Source organism: Rutidosis leptorrhynchoides, chromosome 3 (genome assembly GCF_046630445.1).
Source record: "Rutidosis leptorrhynchoides isolate AG116_Rl617_1_P2 chromosome 3, CSIRO_AGI_Rlap_v1, whole genome shotgun sequence".
Taxonomy (NCBI): Eukaryota; Viridiplantae; Streptophyta; class Magnoliopsida; order Asterales; family Asteraceae; genus Rutidosis; species Rutidosis leptorrhynchoides.
This window is the reverse complement of record NC_092335.1, coordinates 535194709-535219301: the sequence shown is the minus strand read 5'-3', so window position 1 is coordinate 535219301 and position 24593 is coordinate 535194709.

Sequence of the window (24593 nt, the reverse complement as noted above, 5' to 3'; positions counted from 1 at the left end):
TATTGATATTATGAGTATCATTAATTATTGTCATTGCTATGTTAATGTTAATATTATGATTGTTATTATTATTATCCTTTTAGTTATTATTATGTAATATCCCTAAGTATTAATAATATTATTATTATTATTATCATTGATATAAGTATGATTATTATTGTTATTATGAATATGATTATTATTATTATTATTATTATTATTATTATTATTATTATTATTATTATTATTATTATTATTATTATTGTTATTACAAAACTAACACAAACTATTATCCTTAATATAAGTATTTATATCTTTTTATAAATAATAGAAGTGTTAATATTGACATAAGTAATATTATTATCACGAATATTATTATTATGTAAATACTAAAATCTGTATCATGACTATCAATAACAGTAAAATCAATATTGTTATAAGTATTATTATTAATGTCACCATTATTATTACTATGATTCCTATTATAATTATTATTATAAGTAAAGTTATTATTAATATTATTATTATAATCAAATACAACTTTTAGTTACTATATTATTAAGTATATATAAAAATATATTCATAAGTAATATTACACATAATTATGAATATATTATATTAACAATTTTTATATAAATTTTCATATAAAACAAATTAATTATTTTTCATATATATATGTATATATAACTATATAAACAATAATCATTTTTAAATATATACACAATTTAAACATACATAATATATAAATTAAAGGTATAATAAATAAATTTTTTCGATTACGATTATACATTTTAATATATTTATACAAATGATATAGGTTCGTGAATCCGAGGCCAACCCTGCATTGTTCAATATCGTCATATGTATTTTTACTACAAAATACAGTATTGTGAGTTTCATTTGAATCCCTTTTACTCTTTACATTTTTGGGCTGAGAATACATGCAAATGCTTTATTAACTATTTTACAATATTTATATGCGTGAGTTTTCATTACTCCCTTTTTATATATATTTTTGGGACTGAGAATACATGCGTTGCTTTTATAAATGCTTTACGGAATAGACACAAGTGATCGAAACTACATTCTATGGTTGAATTATCGAAATCGAATATGCCCCTTTTTATTAAGTCTGGTAATCTAAGAATTAGGGAACAGACACCCTAATTGACGCGAATCCTAAAGATAGATCTATCGGGCCCAACAAGCCCCATCCAAAGTACCAGATGCTTTAGTACTTCGAAATTTATATCATGTCCGAAGGAGGATCCCGGAATGATGGGGATATTCTAATATGCATATTGTTAATATCGATTACCAGGTGTTCAATCCATATGAATGATATTTCGTCTCTATGCATGGGACGTATATTATGAGAACTGAATATGGAAATCTTGTGGTCTATTAAAATTATGAAATGATTATTTATGTTAAACTAATGAACTCACCAACCTTTTAGTTGACACTTTAAAGCATGTTTATTCTCAGGTACGAAAGAAATCTTCCGCTGTGCATTTGCTCATCTTAGAGATATTACCTGGAGTCATTCATGACATATAGAGGTCTGTTCATCACAATGGTACCAGATGTTATTGTATTCGTTCAGGATAATTTGGACAGGGTATGACATGTGGTATCAGAGCGGTGGTCTTAGCGAACCAGGTCTTGCATTAGAGTGTCTAACTAGTAGTTGCTTAGATGCATTAGTGAGTCTGGACTTCGACCGTGTCTGCAGGTCTTGTATAGAAGCGGGCTCGTGTGAACTCGCATCTTCTTGAATCCTTACTGGTAACCCTTTTACAAATGCGTCGATCTTCTCTTCTTCATCTTCGAATGCTCCCGGACACAATAGGCACAACTCTGTGAATCGTCGTTCATATGTGGTAACGTCGAACCCTTGTGTTCATAACTCTCTAAGTTCTGCCTTGAGTTTATTGACTTCGTTTCTAGGACGGTACTACTCGTTCATCAATTGCTTAAATGCCGACCACGGTAGTGCGTAAGCAGCATTTTGTCCTACATGTTCAAGATAGGTGTTCCACCACGTTAATGCAGTACCTGTAAAGGTATGCGTAGCGTACTTAACTTTGTCCTCTTCAGTACACTTACTTATGGCAAACACCGATTTGACTTTCTCGGTCCACCGTTTCAATCTAATTGGTCCTTCGGTTCTATCATATTCCAAAGGTTTGCAAGCTGTGAATTCTTTGTAGGAGCATCATATACGATTTTTTGCGCCGTTAGCTGCATTGCTAGATTCAGAGTTATTGTTGGTATGTAGCGCAACCTGTACTGCGGCTATGTTTGCAGCAAGAAAGGTACGAAATTCCTCTTCGCTCATATTCATGGTGTGTCGAGTAGTCGGTGCCATTTCCTTCAAAATAGCCAACTAAATCGAGTTAATCATACAGAATATTAAGAGTAGTCAATAGTATTTCGTAGCATAATATGAACTCATTTATAAAAGCTTTTTCTTCATATTAGCGTTTTATAAGTTTAAATTCGGGTACTACCTACCCGTTAAGTTCATACTTAGTAGCTAATATACAATTCAAATACTACAATTCCATATGAAAAACTGATTATAATAATATATCACATACAAATATTCTTCAAACTTACAACTTCGCTATATTACATATAACATGAAATATAGTACACTATGATACAGGACATTTTTGAAGATAAACCTAGTTAATACGCAAGTTGTTCAGCAAAGGAAATAAAGACACGTAATTCATAAGTCCAGAAACAAGTCATGCATTGTGGTTTTACTAAGACGACTTCCCATCCTTCGTCTTGTGGAAAATAACCGTTATGACCATTGGCTAGGCAGTATGTTGTAATGTCGTCAAAAGGACGAGGGTTTCGTAATGTCCAACAGCCCCGTAATAATCTAAAAACCTTATTTCTCACCCCAACTATTGAATCTGTTACTTGTGGGAAGGTCTTATTTAAAAGCTGCAGTCCGATGTTCTTTTTCTCACTTTGGTAAGAAGCGAACATCACTAACCCGTAAGCATAACATGCTTCTTTATGTTGCATGTTAGAAGCTCTTTCTAATTCACGAAATCCTATGTTGGGATATGTTGAGTCAAAATAGGTTCTTAACCCGTAGCATAAAATTGAATTTGGGTTCCCCGCATTTAATGCTTTAAAGAAAACACGGCGTAACTTACGGTCTCCCCAATGCGATATACCCCACCTATCAAAGGAAAGCCTTTTATAAACTAAGGAATTTCTTGAAAGTCTTTCAAATGTTTGACAAGTTAATTTCGCCATAACTAAATGTGCTGATGAATTCTGACCGACTCTAGACAAGATTTCCTCAATCATATCCTCTGGTAGGTCTTCTAAAATATTCGGTTGTCTACCCTTAACGTCCATTTTGTTTTTATACTGTAAAATAGACAAGGATTAGATTCGTAAAAGATAATTAACAAACAATACAAGCAATTTTTTTTTACATAGAACATAAAAGTACAAGCACACTACAATACATATAATATACAACATGATTACAACCCTCTAATATGAATCACTGGTTTCTTCTTCTTCGGACTTGGTTCGTTTTCCTAATTTTCTATGAATATATGGTGTTCCTCTAATACGAGCTGTCTTTTTCCACAATGGTTTAGAGAAACCTGGTGGTTTAGAGGTTCCCGGGTCATTGTTACATTTTAGGAAATATGGTTGTTGTCGATACATATAAAGTTCATCGGGGTTGGAATCGGGTTTCTCTATTTTTATACCTTTTCCCTTATTATTTTCTTTCACTTTATTAAATTAGGTCGAGGTAATTTCTATAACATCATCGGAATCCTCATCGGGATCCGATTCATCGGAAAATTGGTAATCTTCCCAATATTTTGCTTCTTCGGCAGAAACACCATTGACCATTATTAACTTTGGTCCGTTGGTTGAGGATTTTCTTTTATTTAATCGATTTACTATAGGTATCAATATTTCTTCCTCCGAAACCTCTTCTTCTGGTTCCTCCTCTTCCGATTCCTCCTCTTCTGGTTCCTCTTCTTCAGGTTCCTCCTCTTCCGGTTCCTCCTCTTCCGGTTCCTCTTCGGGAATTTGTGAATCTTCCCAAAATATATTCGACTCTTCATTATTATTAGGTGAATCAATGGGATTTGTACTAGTGGTAGACATCTATCACACAATATCAAACACATTAAGAGATTAATATATCACATAATATTTACATGTTAATAATATATAGTTTCCAACAAAAAATGTTAAGCAATCGTTTTTGAAGAAAAACACGGTCGAAGTCCAGACTCACTAATGCATCCTAACAAACTCGGTAAGACACACTAATGCATTTTTCTGGTTCTCTAAGACCAACGCTCAGATACCAACTAAAATGTCCCGTTCATATTGATTATAAACGTTCGATATTAATTGATTTCGTCGCGAGATTTTGACCTCTATATGAGACGTTTTTCAAAGACTGCATTCATTTTTAAAACAACCATAACCTTTATTTTATCGATAAAGGTTTAAAAAGTATTACGTAGATTATCAAATAATGATAATCTAAAATATACCGTTTACACACGACCATTACATAATGGTTTACAATAAGAATATATTACATCAAAAATAAGTTTCTTGAATGCAATTTTTACATAATATCATACAAGCATGGACTCCAAATCTTGTCCTTATTTTAGTATGCAACAACGGAAGCTCTTAATAATCACATGAGAATAAACATGCTTAAAACGTCAACTAAAATGTTGGTGAGTTATAGGTTTAACCTATATATTATCAAATCATAATAATAGACCACAAGATTTCATATTTCAATATACATCTCATACATAGAGATAAAAATCATTCATATGGTGAACACCTGGTAACCGACATTAACAAGATGCATATAATAATATCCCCTATCATTCCGGGAAATCCTTCGGACATGATAAAAACAACATCGAAGTACTAAAGCATCCGGTACTTTGGATGGGGTTCGTTAGGCCCAATAGATCTATCTTTAGGATTCGTGTCAATTAGTAGATCGATTTACTAATTCTTAAGTTTCCAAGCAAAAGGGGCATATTCGGCTTCGATCATTCACCCATATAATGTAGTTTCATTTACTTGTGTCTATTTCGTAAAACATTTATAAAACTGCATGTATTCTGATCCCAAAATATTAGATTTTAAAAGTGGGACTATAACTCACTTTCACAGATTTTTACTTCGTCGGGAAGTAAGACTTGGCCACTGGTCGATTCATGAACCTATAACAAATATGTACATATATATCAAATTATGTTCAAAATATATTTACAACATTTTTAATACGTTTTAATGTTTTAAGTTTATTAAGTCTGTTGTCCTTGTTAGTAACCTACAACTAGTTGTCCACAATTAGATGTACAGAAATAAATCGATATATATATTATCTTGAGTCAATCCACGACCCAGTGTATACACGTCTCAGGCTAGATTACAACTCAAAGTATATATATTTTTGGAATCAACCTCAACCCTGTATAGCTAACTCCAACATTACTGCATATAGAGTGTCTATGGTTGTTCCAAATAATATATATACATGGGTCGATATGATATGTCAAAACATTTGCATACGTGTCTATGGTATTCCAAGATTACATAATATATTAGAATACATGTATAATACAATATAAGTTAGCTAGGATATGATTTGTATAGAATTGTTACAATATTCCCGTAGCTACAACAATCAAAAAATATCCAATCTTGTTTTACCCATAACTTCTTCATTTTAAATCCGTTTTGAGTGAATAAAATTGCTATGGTTTCATATTGAACTCTATTTTATGAATCTAAACAGAAAAAGTATAGGTTTATAGTCAGAAATATAAGTTACAAGTCATTTTTGTAAGAGGTAGTCATTTCAGTAGAAAGAACGACGTCTTGATGACCATTTTGAAAAACATACTTCCACTTTAAGTTTAACCATGATTTTTGGATATAGTTTCATGTTCATAAGAAAAATCATTTTCTCAGAAGAAAAACTTTTAAATCCAAGTTTATCATAGTTTTTAATTATCAAACCCAAAACATCTCGCGGTGTTACTATGACGGCGTATGTCCGATTTTACGGTGTTTTTCGTGTTTCCAGGTTTTAAATCATTAAGTTAGCATATCATATAGATATAGGACATGTGTTTAGTTGATTTTAAAAGTCAATTTAGAAGGATTAACTTTTGTTTGCGAACAAGTTTAGAATTAACTAAACTATGTTCTAGTGATTTCAAGTTTAAACCTTCGAATAAGATAGATTTATATGTATGAATCGAATGATGTTATGAACATCATTACTACCTCAAGTTTTGTGGATAAACCTACTAGAAAAGAGACAAATGGATCTAGCTTCAAAGGATCCTTGGATGGCTTAAAAATTCTTGAAGCAGAATCATGACACGAAAACAAGTTCAAGTAAGATCATCACTCGAAATAAGATTGTTATAATTATAGAAATTGAACCAAAGTTTGAATATGAGTATTACCTTGTATTAGAAAGATATCTTACTGTAAATAAGAAAGATTTCTTGAGGTTGGATGATCACTTTACATGATTGGAAGTAAGCTAGCAAACTTGGAAGTATTCTTGATTTTATGAAACTAGAACTTATAAAATTTATGAAGAACACTTAGAACTTGAAGATAGAACTTGAGAGAGATCAATTAGATGAAGAAAATTGAAGAATGAAAGTGTTTGTAGGTGTTTTTGGTCGTTGGTATATGGATTAGATATAAAGGATGTGTAATTTTGTTTACATGTAAATAAGTCATGAATGATTACTAATATTTTTGTAATTTTATGAGATATTTCATGCTAGTTGCCAAATGATGGTTCCCACATGTGTTAGGTGACTCACATGGGCTGATAAGAGCTGATCATTGGAGTGTATATACCAATAGTACATACATCTAAAAGCTGTGTATTGTACAAGTACGAATACGGGTGCATACGAGTAGAATTGTTGATGAAACTGAACGAGGATGTAATTGTAAGCATTTTTGTTAAGTAGAAGTATTTTGATAAGTGTCTTGAAGTCTTTCAAAAGTGTATGAATACATATTAAAACACTACATGTATATACATTTTAACTGAGTCGTTAAGTCATCGTTAGTCGTTACATGTAAATGTTGATTTGAAACCTTTAAGTTAACGATCTTGTTAAATGTTGTTAACCCAATGTTTATTATATCTAATGAGATGTTAAATTATTATATTATCATGATATTATGATATATTAATATATCTTAATATGATATATATACATTTAAATGTCGTTACAACGATAATCATTACATATATGTCTCGTTTCGAAATCCTTAAGTTTGTAGTCTTGTTTTTACATATGTAGTTCATTGTTAATATACATAATGACATGTTTACTTATCATTTATTATGATTAAACATAGTGTAACAATATCTTAATATGATTCATATGTAATTAGTAAGACGTTGTTATAACGATAATCGTTATATATATCGTTTCGAGTTTCTTAATTCAATAAACACAATTTTATGTATATAACTCATTGCTAAAATACCTAATGAGATACTTACTTATCATAATATCATGTTAATTATATATATAATCATATATATGTCATCATATAGTTTTTACAAGTTTTAGCGTTCGTGAATCACCGGTCAACTTGGGTGGTCAATTGTCTATATGAAACCTATTTCAATTAATCAAGTCCTAACAAGTTTGATTACTTAACATGTTGGAAACACTTAATCATGTAAATATCAATTTTATTTAATATATATAAACATGGAAAAGTTCGGGTCACTACATAAAATTGCTAATTTCTCTATACCATCCTCTTCTTTTATTGGCAGAAAGTGTGTTAACTTAGTAAGACGATCGACTATTACCCAAATCATATCATAACTACCTGCAGTTCTCGGTAACTTAGCAATGTAATCCATGGTAATATTTTCCCATTTCCATTCTGGGATTTCAGTTTGTTGGAGTAGACCCGATGGTTTCTGATGCTCAGCTTTGACTTTAGAACAAGTCAAACATGCTCCTACATATATGGCTATATCGGCCTTCATTTCTGGCCACCAAAAGTTTCTTTTGAGGTCTTGGTACATTTTCCCCGCTCCAGGATGTATTGAATATCTGGTTTTATGTGCCTCATCTAGTACCACTTTCCTCAAATCCCTATTCTTTGGTACCCAAATTCTTTCAGCTAAATACTTGGTTCCGTCTTCCCGAATATTAAGCTGTTTTTCTAATCCTTTGGGTATTTTCCTTCCAAAAATTCCTTCCTTCAAAGCCTCATGTTGTGCCTCTTTTATTCGAGTAGTAAGATTAGTATGAATAATCATGTTCATAGCTTTTACTCGAATAGGTTCTCTTTCCTTTCGACTCAAGGCATCCGCTACCACATTTGCTTTCCCCGGGTGGTAACGGATTTCACAATCATAATCATTTAGCAGCTCAACCCACCTACGCTGCCTCATATTTAGTTGCTTTTGATTTAAAATATGTTGGAGACTTTTGTGATCAGTGTATATGATGAACTTGACCCCATATAGATAATGTCTCCACATCTTTAATGCAAAAATAACGGCGCCCAATTCCAGATCGTGTGTGGTGTAGTTTTGTTCATGAATTTTGATTTGTCGAGAAGCATATGCAATCACCTTCTTCCGTTGCATAAGAACACACCCAAAACCCATTCTTGATGCATCGCAGTAGATAACAAAATCTTCCATTCCGTCAGGTAACGATAAAATAGGTGCCGTAGTTAACTTCTTTTTCAACAATTGGAAGGCACCCTCTTGTTCGGAAGTCCATTCATACTTCTTCCCCTTATGTGTCAATGCGGTTAAAGGTTTGGCTACTCGAGAGAAATCTTGAATAAATCTCCCATAATAACCGGCTAAACCCAAAAATTGACGTATTTGCGTTGGAGTTTTCGGGGTTTCCCAATTTTTGATGGCTTCGATCTTGGTGGGATCAACTTTGATTCCATTACTACTGACTACGTGGCCAAGAAATTGTACTTCATTTAACCAAAAAGCACATTTAGAGAACTTAGCATAAAGTTGTTCTTTTCTTAATAGCTCTAACACAAGTCTCAAGTGTTGTTCGTGTTCTTGGTTATTCTTCGAATAGATAAGGATGTCATCAATAAAGACAATATCAAACTTATCTAAATATGGACTACATACTCGGTGCATAAGGTCCATGAAAATTGCGGGTGCATTGGTTAAATCGAATGGCATAACCATGAATTCGTAGTGGCCATAACGAGTTCTGAAGGCTGTTTTTGGTATATCGGCTTCTTTAACCCTCAGTTGATGATAACCCGACCTTAAGTCGATTTTGGAGTATACGCTCGAACATTATAGTTGATCAAATAGATCATCGATTCGGGGTAAAGGGTATCGGTTTTTGTTGGTTACTTTGTTCAGCTCACGGTAATCGATACACATGCGAAAAGACCCATCTTTCTTTTTAACGAACAAAATTGGAGCTCCCCATGGTGACGTAATCGGTTGGATAAAACCACGTTCTAATAATTCTTGTAGCTGACTTTGTAATTCTTTCATTTCGTTGGGCGCAAGTCTATATGGAGCACGAGCTATTGGTGCGGCTCCTGGTACAAGATCTATTTGAAATTCAACAGATCGGTGTGGAGGTAGTCCCGGTAATTCGTCCGGAAACACCTCAGGAAATTCTCTTGCAACAGGAACGTCATCGATTTTCTTTTCTTCTTTTTCAACCTTCTCGATGTGTGCTAGTATGGCATAGCAACCTTTTCTTATTAGTTTGCGCGCCTTCAAACTACTAATAAGATTTAATTTGGCATTACTCTTTTCTCCGTACACCATTAAGGGTAACCCGTTTTCTCTCGGAATGAGAATTGCCTTCTCATGACAAACAACTTCGGCTTTCACCTTGGACATCCAGTCCATTCCAATAATTACATCAAAGCTTCCCAATTCCACCGATATTAAATCAATTGCAAACGTTTCGCTAACTAAACTAATTTTTCGATTTCGGCAAATTTTATCAACCTTAATTAGTTTACCGTTTGCTACTTCAACTATACACTTTTTATCCAAAGGCGTTAACGGGCAATTTAATTTGGCACAAAATTCTCTACTCATATAACTTCTATCGGCACCCGAATCAAATAAAACATAAGCAGGTGTATTGTTGATAAGAAACGTACCCGTAACAAGCTCCGGGTCTTCCTGTGCTTTCTCCCCATTAATGTTGAAGGCTCTCCCACGGCCTTGCCTATTTCCATTCCTGCACTGGTTTATGGTATGTCCCGGTTTTCCACATCCATAGCAAACAACGCCGTTATTATTTGTTCTGGCATTATTTACTCCTTTGTTTCTATTTGGTCCATAGACTTCACACTTTGCCGCAATATGGCCATTCCTATTACACTTGGTACATAATTCTCTACAAAACCATTCCGGATGAAACGTATCACACCTGGGGCATATAGTTCTTTGCCTTTTGTTGTCGTTGTTGTTGTTGTTGTTGTTAGGGTTATTGTTGTTGAGTCGTTTGTTGTTGTTATTGTTGTGATTGGGATTGTTGTTGTTGTTATTATTATTGGGATGGTTGTTGCGGTTATTGTTGCGGTTGTTGTTGCGATTATTGTTGTTGTTGGGGTGGTTGCGATTGTTGTTGTAGTTGTTGTTTTAATTGTTGTTGTTGTACTGGTGACCCTGATGCTTTCTTCCCACTTTATTTTTCCCTGTTTCATTATGGCCTCCTCGGCCGCTTCTTTATTTATCCTTCCTGTAATTTGGCCTATCAATTTGTGGGCTATAAGGCTCTCTTTCTGCATTGTTGCAGGGTCGTTAGCACCTACATGCTCTTGGATTCGTTCCGGCAACCCTTTTATGAATGCTTCAATTTTTGCTTCTTCGTCCTCAAATGCTCCAGGACACATTAAAGTCAATTCATTGAAACGTCGCTCGTAGGTAGTGACATCTAACCCTTGGGTTGTCAGTGCTTTAAGCTCTGCCTTGAGCTTGTTGATTTCGGTTCTGGGACGGTACTCTTCCGTCATCATGTGCTTGAAAGCGGACCATGGAAATGCGTAGGTGGTATTCTGTCCTACGTAATCCATGTAGGTATTCCACCATGTCAAAGCAGTACCCCTGAAAGTATGTGTGGCATACTTAACTTTATCCTCTTCTGCGCAGTTGCTGATTGTGAACACGGCTTCAACCTTCTCTGTCCACCGCTTTAGTCCAACGGGTCCTTCAGTTCCTTCAAACTCATTGGGTTTGCAGGCCATAAAAGCTTTGTAGGAACATCCTACCCAGTTGCCATTGTTTCCTCCACTGCTGGAACCTGATTGGTTATTGTTGTTCATTGCATTCACCACTGCAGCCATATTTGCAGCGAAAGCTTGAAGTTCTTCTGTGTTCAATTGTTGTTGTCTAGTCGATGGAGGAGCCATTTCCTTCAAAAATAGCCGACTGAGTTAATCATATAGAATTTTAGAAGTAGCCAAAAAGTATTTTATAGCTTAATATGAACTTATTATTATAAAAGCCTTTTCTTCATATTAGCGTTTTATAACTATAATAATGTTCATACTTAGCAGCTAACACACAAATTAACTACTAAAATTCTAATATGAAAAACTATGGTAAGTTATTACGTTACTACGTAATAATAAGTTGTAATAATAATAATAAACCTTCCATGCTTATTCTTATTATTATACAATCATAAGGAAAATTACATTGCAGATTTTCTTACAAACTTAAACACACAATATAATACATATTATACAATGCATGGAATACAGGATAGCTGCCGATGGTTCAAGAACGGCAAGATTTCTTAGATGTTGACGTTGTTTCTTTCTCGGCCAAATGTTTGGATTTTCGTTTGGGTAGTTCTTTTTCCAATTCCTCCCAATTGGTTCTTTCGGCTAATTTTTTGGGAGCAAAACCAACAGTCGTTATACGAGTGGTCATTTTATAAACTGGTCTCTTAGGTGGTTCAGGTGGATGATCACAAACATTTTGGGTCATAATAGGTTCATCGGGTTTGGGATCAGGTATAACAGCCAAAGATTTTCCTAAATCACGTTGTGGTTCGGTAATTTCCACAACTTCTTCAGGATCCTCTTCTTCGGGTTCCTCTTCGGGATCTTCTTCTGGATCCTCTTCTGGAACCTCTACTGGCAATTGTGAATCTTCCCAATTTTTCCAACAATTTTCCACTTTAATGGTAGCACCAAAAGTTAACTTTTTCATTGGTTCATAAGTCGTATGCTTTGACTCAGCCTCCGAATCACTTGATAAGTAAATGAAATCTTAATCACTAGAGATGCTTATATGATCGAATGAAGTCATCTATCACATAATAGCAGGCACGTTAAGAGAATGATATATCTTATAATATTTATATGTTAATAATCTTATGTTTCCAACAATTATATTAAAGAATCATTTTTAAAATAATTACGGTCGAAGTCCAGACTCACTAATGCATCAAAAATCAGTTAGACACACTAATGAAAATTTTTCTGATTCTCTAAGACCAACGCTCGGATACCAACTGAAATGCCCCGTTCATATTAATTATAAACGTTTCATATTAATTGGTTTCTTTGCGAGGTTTTGACCTCTATATGAGACATTTTTCAAATCTTGCATTCGTTTTTAAAAACAACCATAACCTTTATTATTGAATAAAGGTCTTAATGACATAATTTAGATTGTCTATCAAAGACAATCTCCTCAAATAATTAAGTTTTTAAACAACCCATTACAATATGATCAAATATATTACAACAAATACTCCGAATGCAAGTTTAAACAATATAAACAATTATGCCGACTCCAAATCTTGACCTTGGGTTGGCATACGACAGCGGAAGTGTTTTTAATATTCACCTGAGAATAACATGCTTAAAACGTCAACAAAAATGTTGGTGAGTCATAGGTTTAATTTCTATATAATAATCATAACATTTAATAAGCCACAAGATTTCATTTAATTAAATGCGCAGGATCATTACAACTGCAAAAATCATTCATACGATGAGTCGTCTGGTAACCGACCTTAACATAGAGCGCTTAAGATATATGGCATCATACATTCCACTATTCAAATGTATGACAAGAACCATTCGAAGTACTAAAGCATTTCCACTATTCGAAAATGGGGGTGGTTGATGCCCGTAGATCTACCTTTAGGATTCGCGTCAATTAGTGTTTTTCACTAATTCTTAGGTTACCAAGCATAATAATAATAAATACAGATATCCGGTATAACAAAACAATTGTATAATGTAGTTCCATGAACTTATGCTTATTTTGTAAAACATTTATAAATTTTGCATGTATTCTCATCCCAAAATAATTTAGATAGTAAAAATGGGACTATAACTCACTTGTGATGATTTCCGAATAGATGGTGATAAGACTTGGCCTTTTGACAAATTCACGAACCTAATAATAATATTCTTGTGTCAAGATATATATATATATATATATATATATATATATATATATATATATATAATTAATGTTCCATACTTATGATACTTGTGATAATTTTAATTGTCCATTATTAGTAGTCCAACGTTCGTAGTCCAATAGTCCAACAGTATAAATATATATATAAATATAAATGCGTATATTGTGTTAGAATTCACTAAAACTATAATATATTGTCTTAATATAATAAGACACATAATATGTATATTGTCTGAAGCAATCCGCGACCCATTGTATACATGTCTCAGGCTCGATCACGACTCAAAGTATATAATATTTTGAAATCCACTTCGACCCACAGCTAATTCGAGATTACTGCCAATGGTGTCTAATAGTTCGTTCCAATAATATATATAGAAGAAGTCAAAATGATATGTCAAAACTTTGTATACGAATCCACGGTGATCAAGTCATATATATATATATATGGTGCCTTACGATCTTTATTAAGACTATAATATATTGTCGTAAAACTTAATCACGACTATTATAAATTGTATTTCCATAAGTTTGGGAACAAGACATGTATAAATACATGTAGGATACAAGGTAAGTTAGCTAGGATAAGGTTAGCATCCATTTTTATAAATCATGTCCGTAGCTAAAAATTAAGAAAAATATCCAATTTTGTTTTACCCATAATTTCTTCGTTACAAATCCGTTTTGAGTGATTCGAGTTGCCATGGTTTCGTATCGAACTCAACATTATTAATCTTAATAGAAAAAGTATAGGTTTATAGTCGAAAATATAGATTAGGTGTCAAATAAGAGAAGATAGTCATATCCGTAGTAAGAACGACATCTTGATGACCCTTTTTAAAAACATACTCCCACTTAGAGTTTAACCATGGATTTTGGATATATTTCATAACCATATAAAATAAGATTTTTCACCAAAGGAAATCTTTTAATTCAAAGTTTAAGATAGGTTTTTAAAATTAAACCCAAAACAGCCCCCGTTCGACTAAGACGGCGTATATTCGATTTTAAGGTGTTCTTCATGTTTACAAGTTTTATATCCTTATGTTAGCTTGACATACTGTCATAATACATGTGTTGAAGTATTTTAAAAGTCAATTTAGAAGTATTAAGTTTATTTTCAAACAATTTTAGAAATAATCTAAACTATGTTCTTGTTGTTATTAGTTATAACTCAAAATAAGATAGCTATATGAATACGAATCGAATAAGATTATGAATAAGGTTACTACCTAAAATCAAATGAGTAAAGTTGCTGGAGAAATAAAGAGAATATCTTGAGTTCAAGGATACCCTTGATGGCTTGGAATTCTTGAAGTGTTCTTGATCAAGCTTTGTTATGATGATTATAACTTGGATTATGAGACCAATACTTGCTGAATTGAATGGAGGTTTGAGAGAGTGTTTGAGTATGTTTTTAGAGAGTAAAATGATGTAGTTAATTGGAATGAAATGGATGGTTATTTATCCTACATGTTGGCATCAAAATGGGAACAACAACATGGCTCCATGGTTTGTAATTTTATGCATTTAGTCATACTAGTTTCCAAGCCATGGTTCCCCCAAGTCTACATCATGTTTATACATGTCTCACAAATGATTGAGAGCTGCTAAGATCAATGATTTGGTATGTATATACCCATAGTAAATACGTATAGAAGCTGGGTATTATACGGGTATAAATACCGAATGAATACGAGTAGAATTCTTGATAAAATTGAATGAGAAAAATGAGTATAGCTATCTTTGTTGAGTATAAGTATGTTAGTATATATGTTTAAGTCCTTCATAAGTGTATTAATACATATTAATACAATACATATACATATATTTTAATTTAGAAGTTACTACAACGTTAATCGTTATATATATGTATATAGTCTTGAAGTCTTTAAGTTAGTAGTCTCATTTTATATATATAACTCTTTGTTAATATATTTAATGAGATACTTAAATATAATTTTAACATGTCATAAATATACATATCCAAACATATATTCCTTTAATTAATTATTACGATATATGATGTTCGTGAATCGTCAGACAGACTGGGTGGCCAAACGTTTGTATAAAATTCATTCCAAATAACCAAGTCTTAATAAATTTGATTGCCTAACATGTTGGAAACCTTAATTATGTAAATATTAATCTTTTATATATTAGCAGAAAAATCCGGGTCGTTACAGATACCACATCGTGTTGACATGTGATATGGGTTTAAAGTTCGGGCGTTTGATACCATATCATATGTATGTGTGCGGCCGTGAAGTGTGGGTTTAAAGTTCGGGCGTCGGATACCACATTTCACGTGATGGGTGGATTTAAAGTTCAGGCGTCGATACCACTCAAGGGACTAGTGATGCATACTAGTGGCGTCTGGGTGGCTAACGGTTCATTTGCGAGAATCGTTCCCTTTGGATTTTGGTTAACCATGGTTGTGTGTTGTAGTGTAGCATATTATATTGTTCGTGTTATATGCTATTGTTGTGCTAGCTTGTGTTATTGGAATTTAGCGTTATACTTTGCGATGGTATGCTATTTATATTGCTAGCATGTATGCGGTAAGTGTGTAAGTGATTCCAAGTAAGTAGGTTATATATGTATGTGTATACTTGTTGTACTCACTAAGCGTTAGCTTACCCCTCTCGTTGTTTACTTTTTAGATGCAGGTGCGGAGAAAGGGAAGGGGTTGTTGGGCACTAGTTTCCCCTTGTTGGTTGATTGTTGAAGCTTTTGGAAGTCTACCTAGCGTTTTGGATAGTTTAGCCCCAAACCATGATCGGGTGTTGTTTGGATTAAAACTACTAAGTTAATGGGTCGAACTTACATTACATTTGATTAAGGGCCTTCGTGCCTTCTTTGTAAACACTAAACTTGTTGTAAAGGTTTAAACGGATTGTATGGAATGGGTTGCGTTATGTAATCATTTAATTGGGCGTTAATGGTTATTTAATTTTTTTTTAAAAATTATCCGGTTGAGTACGGGTTGGGTTGTTTCAAAACCCGAGCGTTTTGTTACTCGAAAAGAAATTTTACAGTTATTCAAACCGTTGTGTTTTTATCGTATATCATTATCCGAATAAGTTTATTAATTAATATTAACCCATGTTAATTTACGTAACCCTCCGGGGATCAGGTATGCATTTAATACACTTAAACACATATAAGTTCGAGTAATTATCGTTAAAATGATTAACAGACAGTTAATAGAAATGACAAAAAAAAGCAGAGTTGTTACATTACCCACCTGTTATTGAAAATTTCGTCTCGAAATTTTAGTGAACGTCCGCTGAATTAGTTTCCTCCGGAAACAGTTGCGGGTACTTTTGCCTCATTTGATCTTCACGCTCCCACGTGAACTCTGGTCCTCTTCGTGTGTTCCACCGAACCTTAACGATAGTAATGTTACTTTGTTTTAAGCGTTTGACCTCACGGTTCATGATATCGACGGGTTCCTCAATAAAATGAAGTTTGTCATCGATGCGCAATTCCTCTAATGGAATCACCAAGCTCTCGTCAGCTAGGCATTTCTTCAGGTTTGACACATGGAAAGTGTCGTGTATTCCACTGAGTGCTTGTGACAGTTCCAATCTGTAAACCACTGGTCCAACTCTTTCAGTTATCTCGAATGGTTCAACATACCTAGGACTCAATTTACCTCATTTTCCGAACCGTACTACACCCTTTCAGGGTGATACCTTAAGCATGAATTTGTCGCCAACTTGAAATTCTAAATATCATCTTCTATCGTCGGCATAGCTCTTTTGACGACTCCGAGCCATTTTCAATCATTCTTGAATCTGTACGATTTTCTCTGTCGTTTCCTGAATAATCTCAGGACCTGTCAACCGACTATCCCCCAATTCGCTCCAACACACGGGAGATCTACACTTTCTTCCGTACAATGCTTTGAAAGGTGCAGCCTTAATGCTCGTATGGTAGTTGTTGTTGTATGAGAACTCGGCAAGCGGTAAATACTTATCTCATCCATTTCCGAAATCAATGACACATGCTCGCAGCATGTCCTCTAGGGTTTGAATAGTTCATTCACTTTGGCCATCAGTCTGGGGGTGATATGTTGTACTCATATCTAAACGAGTCCCTATTGCTTTCTGTAATATTTGCCAGAACCTAGAAGTAAATCTACTGTCGCGATCAGATATAATGGATACAGGCACTCCATGCCTAGAGATGACTTCCTTTATGTAGACTTGTGCTAACTGATGTCGTAGGGGGTGTATACAAAATAGTATTATTTTTAGTGCGAAATACTATTAAATATGCTACAATTTTACACAAGTTATTTATTTATTTATCGAGTGGATATACTTAAACCTTGCTACAACACTTATAGGCAGTGTACCTAATCGTATTATAGTATAGTTTTTAGTAAGTCCGGTTCGTTCCACAGGGAGCTCGTGAAGTATAACACTATATTTTTTTACACACAATAATTGTAAAAATACAAATATATATATATAAGTAATATTATTATTATAAAGGGGGGTTTTTACCGTTTAATGACCGGTTTGTCGATTTTAAAACTTTAGTCGCAGGTAAAACCAAATGTAAAATATTAAAAATAAATACAAGACTTAAATTAAAGCATAAAGTAAATAACGATAATGAAATTGCGAATAATAAAAGTGCGATAAAATAAACTTGCGATAATTAAAAAGTACGATAATTAAAAGTGCAATACAATAACAATAAAAATGCGATAATTAGAAGTGCAATTAAATATAAAATAAAGGAAATTAAATATGAAATAAAAGAATTATGCTTATTTAAACTTCCGTAATCATGATGTTTGACGTGTTGATTTTAGTTTTATGCCCATGGGTTAATTGTCCTTTGTCCTGGATTATTTAATATGTCCGTCTGGTTTTTGTCCATAACAGTCCATCAGTCATAAATATAAAGTGCGAGTGTCCTCGTCAAATTATCCTTATACCCGAAGTTAAATATTCCAACTAATTGGGGACTTAAACTGTAACAAGATTTTAATACTTTGTTTAATAATTACACTAGGATGTCGACTGAGTGTAACCCAAGGTTTTAATATTTTGTTATCAATTATACCAAGTGTCCTTGTACATAATTTCACCCCTGTTTTAATTATTCTAGTGGCTATTAATCCATTCCCGTGTCCGGTTAAATGAACGATTATTCGTACATATAAATACCCCGCCCATCGTGTCCGATTGAGTGTATATGATAATTTATAGGGACGCCCAATTGTAAATCTTTATATTAACATTAACAAACTATCATTTAGTTAAATAAATATAAAGCCCATTAATAGCCCATTGTCTAATTTCCACAAGTGTCGTTCTTTTGTCCAAACCCCAATTATGGTACAAAGCCCAATTACCCAATTTTAGTAATTAGCCCAACATCATGATTACTTCGTTTTAAATAAGCATAATAATAACTTAGCTACGAGACATTAATATAAAAAGGTTGAACATAACTTACAATGATTAAAAATAGCGTAGCGTTACACGGACAGAATTTCGACTTACATACTCAAACGATCTCTATCATAAATCTTATTATTATCATAATTTAAACTTAAAATTAAGATTATTGTTATATCTTATTACATTAACATTATGATAGAGAATTATAGATATTGATATTAGATATAGAAAAGGGATCGATATATATAGAAAGATAGATTTTTGATAGAAAAGGGTGTGCCTCCAATTGATCGTAAATCATCGCCTTTTATAGGCAAAATATGAAATTGAATTTTCATTTACGACCCCTGAACTATGCTCAATTAACAACTTTTTATTATTTAATATTATTCTTATTATGAATTATTTAAATATTATATTTTATTCTTGTGCATAGTTGACTCGTAATTTTTACACCGTTGCGTCGAGCGTTGAGAGTTGACTCATGTCCTGGTTCCGAATTTTCGAACGCCCTTGCGTACTATTTTATATCGTGTACTTTGTGTTTTGTAACTTGTACTCTTGTCATTTTTAGACGTTCTTCATCAATAATTTGAACCTTTTTGATTGTATCTTGTACTTTTGAGCTGTTTGGACCTTTGTTCTTCAATTCGTCGTTTTCGCCTTTTGTCTTCGCACTTATTTAATATAAACGAATATTACTTGAAAATGGAACAATATCAACTAAAATCTTGTCTTTCTTGGGGAATAATGCTATAAAATATGTGTTCATTTTTGGCATTATCAATATTTCCACACTTAAGCGTTGCTTGTCCTCAAGCAATATAGTCTTGAAAAACACTTGAATCACTTCTTTATTCTTCACACTTTGTACATCAGTGATTTCAATACGGCGGTATGAACAATGGTAGTAACAATGTGGTTAAAGGTGGGTGTGTCTTTTATAGTTGCCTCGGGTTTAGGTCAACGACACTGGCAATCAAATAGCCGATTTACTTTCGGTTTCCAAAGCAAAGTGCACATTTGAAAGGCGGTTTACAATCCCACATGACTATAAAAATGTAGATCCTTTGGGGAAATTGGATCTTTATGAAAACATTTGATCTTTTGAAAATTCATGCTAGATTTTACCCTAGACAAGTTTTCTGATTTGATCCATCATTGGTGTTGCAAAATATATTTGTGGATCAATATTTTGACTAAAACTTTTAGGCTCGTGTAATCCACTGCTATCTCGGTATCGAATAGCACACATCCAGTTTACTTGTTCCGTATATTACCTTTCGGTAAACTACCGTCCGATTGTAAAGGAAAGCGATGAACAAGAAACTGTTAAGGCAATGTCTAATGACATGCATTTGATTATGGTCTAAAAACGTGTCGGATGCTAGTACTATCCTTGGTAGGAGCAATAGTAAAGATCATCCTATGATTTTTCGGTCTGGCACAAGGTCCTGTCTCCGACCATGCTATGCAACCACCGTTCTTACGGTTGACACCCGATTTTGTTCAGGTGACCTAATGAATTCCAGGTGAATTCCTAGGATTTTACGTTCAATGGTAATGAACGCATTGAAAATGGATTTTCAGAAAATAAATCGGTTTGTATTTTTGATCAAAATATTTTCTCGTTCAAGCTCGAGTTTAGATATCATTGAATTCCATGAGTTTGAATTCTCAATCTTTAAGGTCAATATCAAGGATTGAGTAATATCAGTCTTAAAAGCTGATTTTTAATCTTTAAGGAGATTATCCTTTCTGGGGATCTGATTCATTAGTCTTATCAAGCTAATTTGCACGGTGCCCCCCCATTGTACGAGATAAATTCTTCTCATGGTTAGGATAAATCTGACCACTTGGCGACCCTGTTTGATGCTGAGGTCCGTGGATTTCCTGCTGATTTTAGTGATGACTTTTCTAGATTTTTCGTCAACCTACAGCTGGTCTGGACGACAACTTCTTGACCTAAATCAAGAAGCGCGTGTCTTTTTCGGAAGACTTTACTTCCTTTTAATGATGGAATTGATTCATCGTGTAGATCCATCTTTCTTTCAAATGTATTACAGTAAACCGGGTAAAACTGATTAGTATCGTCCAAAGCAAAAGTACCTGCAATAATCTTGTACAAAAATATGTGATATATGTTTTAAATTGAATAACTTGGTACATTCTTCCCACACTTAGTTTCTTTCTTTGCCTTTTTATTTTCTTCTATTTCATTTTAAATGAATTCAAGCGTTTTAGGGTGTTTCTCAATTTATGTCCTTTTCGAGGTAACGATAATTTCGGTATTATCACCTAGTTTTCATCGTTCATAAATATGTATAAACATGATTTTGAGTTCATTTAATTGAAAATTTTTCAAATTTTCACAAAATTTGGCAAATAAACTAAGTGTAAACCCGAGAGAATTTATAACCCTTCCCCACACTTGAGATCATGCAATGCCCTCATTTGCATGAAATCAGACTATAATTATAAATTCATGAGGGTGATTAGTGTAGAAAAGTGATTAAAAATACCCAGTTTGTAAGCATATTATTTTACATCACATTTGATATTTTGCGCCTTGTCATCAAAATTAGTAGCTTTTTGTTGAACTTAATGACAGTCTTTGAAAGTGCGCTGTTTTACCCTGTTGTGTACATAACATAAAATACAAACATATATACATATTTTTGAAGTTTGGTATATAACCCCTACGTTCAAAAATTAATATAATTTTTTTATTTTTTTTGCATACTTTAGATCAATAAAATTAAATGATAACAAAATTTGTCGCCCCGCCCTCGGGTAAAGCAATTTCGGCTCAACGACCTAGTCTTTAACTCACGGCGAATTTTAGAAATTTTTTTTTAAACTTAATGAATTAAAGTAAATTTTGTTTTTAAAAACTTAAATTAAAATGCATATTAATTTCATAAAAAAACCTACAAAACAAAAATTCAGAATGGAGGGAGAAAACTAGTTCTTTAGTGTCTGCTAGCGGAAAAGACCAATCGGGTTCCATTCTCGGAACTACACGAGAACAGAACAACTAACTCTAGATAGCATTTTCTTTTTAGAACATTTGAATCTCCCCACACTTAGGTAGCCGTGGTGTCAAAATTGTGATTAACTTCATCGTTAATTTCTCTTGGTCCATAATCAACTTGCATATCCGTGACTTTTTCTTTAAGCCATTGGTCGGATTCCTGTGTAATATCCACAATTTCAACTAGTTTCTCCTTTTCTTTAGGTGATAGATTGGATACTAACCGGTTACATAACTTAAAGTTCCCCTTGGTTCTAGCATCGCGAATCCGTTTAATAAGTTTCTTCATTGAACTATTAATAACGGGATCATTTAATTTCGTATCAACAACGGGGTTCTTTGTTATCATGTCATCATTAGGTGTTACTTCATTTTCCCCACACTTAGGCGTTTCATTATTGCTAAGTATTACCATTGGAGTTGGTAAAACCACATGGTTCTTACCAATTGTTTTTACTGGTTCAACGGTTTTGGCTGGTGGAGATTTAGACTTTCGAATCATAAAGGTGATCGATTTGTCACCACTTTTAAGTGTCATTCTTCCATTTCCTACATCAAATAACGCCTTGGTGGACGCTAAGAATGGCCGACCTAAAATTAGAGGAATGTTTGGGTCCTCTTCTATGTCAATGACAATAAATTCGACTAGAAAGGTTAAATTGCCTACTTGAACGGGTAGGTTGTCAGCAATTCCAACTGGGTGCTTAATGGTTTGATCAAAGAGTCGAACACTCATATCCGTTGGACTTAACTTACCTACACCTAATCTCTTATATAAGGAAAGAGGCATAACACTTACACTTGCACCTAAATCTGCTAGTGCATCATACATGACACAATCACTAAGTAGACAAGGAACAATAAATTCACCCGGATCACCTACCCTAGGTGGAGGTTTTGGTGGAACTGTCTTCACCGGGTTTATATTTATGGCTTTTGTTTCTTGCACTTTCTTATTCTTTTTCTTCTTCTTCTTTCCAGAGGTATCACAATCTTTATTACCTATCACTTGCTCATACTCAACTCCTTTTCTTGGAAATGGGATGGGTGGTTTGTATGGTGCCACCACTGGCTTTACATACTCGGGTGGTGGTGGTGTAACTTCTTCATTGTTACTCTCATCTAAAACCTTCCCATCTTCTGGTGCTGGTTTTTCAGAATTCGTTGAAACCATATTAACATTCTCATTCCGAGGATTTACTTCAGTATTACTCGGTAGCTTTCCTTGTTCCCTTTCACTCATCATGCTAGCAAGAGTACCTACGTGTTTTTCAAGATTCAAAATGGAAGCTTGTTGAGTTCTTAATGACTGATCAAACCTCTCGTTCGTTTGGGTTTGAGATGTAATGAATTGTGTTTGAGATTCAATCAGCTTTGCCATCATTTCTTCTAGATTTGGCTTTTTCTCTTCGGGTTGTTGTGGTGGTTTATACAAGCTAGGTCTTTGTTGATTGAAAGTGTTGTTTTGAGTCGGTTGGTTATTCGGACCTTGTTGGTTATACCAGTTATTTTCGGGTCCTTTTGGATTGTAAAGAATGTTTTGATTTCGATTTAAGTTTAGCCTTGGAGGTTGATAATTATTTTGATAATTATTTCCCGGCCTTTGGTTCATATAGGAAACATTCTCTCGTTGTTCCATCGTTGGTTCAATGTGACAATCTTTCAATAAGTGTGGTCCACCGCATTGCTCACAACTGATTCGTATTGCGTGAATATCTTTATTCATCTTTTCCATTCGTCTTTCGAAAGCATCTATTTTTGCGGAAACGGAATCAAAGTCATGGCTAGAATCGGCTCTAGCCGCTTTAGATGATCGAAAGATATCTTTTTCTTGGTGCCACTCATGCGAGTGGGAGGCTGTGTTATCAATAATTTTGTAAGCTTCAGTTGCGGTTTTCTTCATAATGGATCCACCAGCGGTTATGTCGATGTCTTTTCGTGTGGCGATGTCTACGCCTTTATAGAAGATTTGTACTATTTGAAAAGTATCTAATCCGTGTTGAGGACATCCTCTCAACATCCTTCCGAATCTTGTCCACGCCTCATATAATGTTTCATTTGGATTTTGCGCGAACGTAACAATTTCTCCTTGAAATCTCACGACTTTGGATGCCGGAAAGAATTGTTTAAGAAATTTTTCAACTAAAACATCCCATGTGTCAATCGCCCCTTCAGGTAATGATTCTAACCAATCTTTGGCTTCTCCCTTTAAAGTCCAGGGAAATAACATGAGATAGATTTGTTCGTCTTCCACTTCTCGGATTTTGAAAAGTGTACAAATTCTATTAAACGTACGAAGATGTTCGTTTGGGTCTTCATTCGGCGCACCACTGAATTGGCATTGATTAGTCACCATGTGTAGAATTTGTCCTTTGATTTCATAATCTGGAGCATTAACTTCTGGTTTAATAATGGCATGACCTTGGCCCGTGCGTGTAGCTCTCATTCGGTCTTCCATACTTAGAGGTTCTAGATTTTCCATGATTGGAAGTGTTGTATCTGAATCACTAGAGGTTTCTGATTTAATGGTTTCTTCCTCAACAATCTCTGTTTGAATGATTGGTGGTTCCGGAGCAATAATTAATGGATCAGGGTCTCGGAATTGTCCCTGAGTATTCTCCGGATTCTCAATTGTGATATTGGTTTCAAA